The 3,129-nt window shown below is 39.1% G+C and overlaps 1 pseudogene; it reads left to right on the top strand.

Annotated features, from left to right (window-relative positions):
* The first annotated feature begins 226 nt into the window (after positions 1-226).
* Positions 227-1,869, top strand: LOC148023261 (uncharacterized; annotated as a pseudogene).
* The last annotated feature ends 1,260 nt before the right edge of the window (positions 1,870-3,129 follow it).

Here is a 3,129-nt window from a genome sequence, read left to right as displayed (position 1 = left end):
AGAGCTTACAAACTTTTTGGAGGAGTTGATGCCATTGGTTAAAAATCAGAGGTTAGTTTCGGTTATTCAAGTCTGCAAACTATGGTTTGTAGCATTGTTATTAGTTTAACAAACTTTCGTTTGTTGAGGTTGCAGGTTCAATAGTATCGTGACATGCCAGAAAAAAAAAGAAACATGTGTTGTTGGAGATGGCTTTGATAACATTTTGGAGTTGAAAAAAAGATGCATGTTTCCTTTTTTTCATGGCAGTAGATTTCCAGGGCAAGGAGGGGTGGGTGAAAAAAGTTACATTTTCAAGATGTCTACTAAAGGACCCGGCTCTGGAGTGGAATTGGTTAATCGAATGAGACGCTTAGGAAATGGAGACCTTTGCAAGTCTTGGGTTCACTTTGACTTTACACACAGAATAGATGACTGGGCAACAATGTCTTGTTCTGTGTACGATCCATGGTTTGTTCGGGAACCTTACTTGTTATCAATTTTCGTTGACATATTCTAGTTGCTAATCACTGTATTTCTTATTGCAGCTTGAAGGGGATCATGGTGATTGCTATTTGTGATACAAAGGAAGAGGATACAGAAACACAAATTCTTTTTTGGAGATGCCTTAATAATGTGATGCTCGAGTGTGGACATCCTCCTGCAGACTTTGCAGGCTTTATGGCGGATGAAGCCGGTGCAAATTGGATGGCAATCCGCACTGTTTTCAATGCGGGACCTGACAATGTTTTGGAAGGAAGAGAGCGATCGTGTTTGTTTCACTGGGAACAAAGCTTACAGAAGCACACAACGAAATACGTGCCTTCAAACCTTCGAAAGCATCACTTGAATTTATGTGAGAGGTGGCGCCTTTCAAAATCCATTGAAGAGGGCAAGAGGAATGCCACAGCTATACAAAATTGGTGGCAGCAAGTAGGACTGCCTCGAGATAGTACCGTACCATTGAAGAGATGGATCAAATGGTGGGAGAATAGGATAGACCATTGGGGTAGTACTACACATGTAAATGTTTTTTTTTATTTCTATTTGTTACATACACATGTACTAATATCATTGGGGTGGGAATACCCAAGTATGAGAACAAAATAGACATGTAAGAGGAATTGTTGAGTTTTTTATTGGGTTGCAGGCTTCCTTGAGTCCTTGGGAGAGGGCCTGTATTCCCAACACAAATATTTCTGAGAGCGTGCATGCAAGTTGGTTAGCAGGGGAGGATGGAAAGAAGAAAATTGGTTTGTATGATGCATGCGTCACTGACTTGATCAACTCATATATTCAATGTTCAAGGAAATTGGCCTTCACAACTTGAAGATACTCTGGAAGTGGTCCCGACATGGATGCTCTTATTAATAGGGTGGTTGCAAGAAATACCCCTTCACCTGCATTCATAGCTCGAACAGTTCAAGGAGCAGTTCTTGGCACCCCCATGTACGGAGAGCCTTTCATTTCTGGAAACAAAGAAACAGTTCAAAGGAAAAGAAGAACTCTAGATGGTTGTAGCTCTCATAAACCTGGCTATGTAATGGAGTCAAGGGATAGAAAACAAAAAGGACGACCACACAAGATAAATTTTCAAAATAGAAATGACCAACCTACAGAAGTTGGCTTGGACCATGAGGTGCATGCAGTGCTGATTGAAATGGATCTCCCAACTAATATTGTCTCAGAGGAGGAAATGCATAGAAGTTTGTGGGCCATTCAGAGAATGCCTGTTCATTGCAAATGAAAATGTTTTGGTATTATAAATAGAAAGAAGTGCTGCAACGTGATAGAAAGTAGATCACCTGGGTTACTATGCCCTTCATTTTGGTCAGAGAGGGAATTTCAAGGTAAGTCTATTGCACAATGGTTCTGGTTTTGCAGTCATGATGTGGAGCATACATGGGATGTTGATAAACAAGTTAAGCATGTGCCCTTGCGACCAAGGATTTGGTCTATTGACAAGGGCACCAATGCTTCTGCAGACGAGATTTCAATTCTTATAAAAGGAGGTTTTGTATTCAAGCATGATGGCATTCCACCTACCCCCAAAAATACTACGACCCATGGGACAGAACCACTTACCTCTTCAAGTGGCAAACGAAGAAAAAAATGGAGACATGGTATTTCTAAGGATGCAGAAAGAAAAATTGCATTGGCTGAGGCATTGGATGTAGTTTTCATGGAAGAGAAAGTAGTGGTGGCAAATGAGAAAGTCATATTTTATGTTATGTCAGAGCATTTGTATGAGGTGCATGTCAATCCCGAGCCCTTCTGCACGTGTCCTGACTTTCAAAAGAGAGAGTTGGAAAGTAAACCCTTCCTGGCCTGCAAGCACATGTATTATGTCTACATTCGTGTGCTTGGGATGGACAAAAATCAACATATGATGATGCATCAACCTTCCCTTAAGCAAACTGATTTAAATTTTATGCTTGCCCTTCCGCGACGCATAAAATGCAAATCAAAGACTTGAGAGTTTTATGTTGGCTATTGTTCAATGAGATGGGGACCATGCAGTACTGAATGAAAGATTTAAAGGGCATATGAAGAAGTGGAGGTGGACGTTCATTTTGGATACATGATGTGAAGGGACCACACATTTGGTATTTTTCTTTTTGAGCATAATGAAAACTCTAGTAAAAGTAGACATTATTAATCATGGAGCAGTTATCCATTTGTGGACATGATTGGACGAGGATCTAAAAGTGGAATTATTGATCATGCTTTTTTGATTCATTGAGGGGGCCATCTATTTATAGATTAGGGATCTATTTATAAACTATGCTTATTTAGTATGCAAAGTAATTTCATTTTTCCTGATTTGATGCTCCAACTTCATTTTTGTTGAGCCAATTTTTTTTCAAGGTAATCTAGATCTTGCTCCTCTTCTCCTATTATGAAAAGTATGCAAGTTTATTGTTTGCCTTTTGCTATGATGAATACATCCATAAAGCTTGGTATTCACTGAGGGGGGTACCTATTTGTAGGTGATGGATCTCATTATAAATCATGCTTATTTTGTGTGCAAAGAAATTTCATTTTTCTTAATTTTAATGCTCCAAGTTCATTTTTGCTAGTTGTGACAATTTTTTTCTCAAGATAATCTCGATTTTGTTTCATAAAGCTTGTTGATCACTTCGTTTTAAT

This window comes from Lygodium microphyllum, chromosome 16 (assembly GCF_053477565.2).
Source record: "Lygodium microphyllum isolate KBCC chromosome 16, Lygodium_microphyllum_v1.1.10, whole genome shotgun sequence".
NCBI lineage: Eukaryota > Viridiplantae > Streptophyta > Polypodiopsida > Schizaeales > Lygodiaceae > Lygodium > Lygodium microphyllum.
The sequence above is the reverse complement of the archived record's forward strand: the minus strand, read 5'-3'. Positions and strand labels throughout refer to the sequence as shown.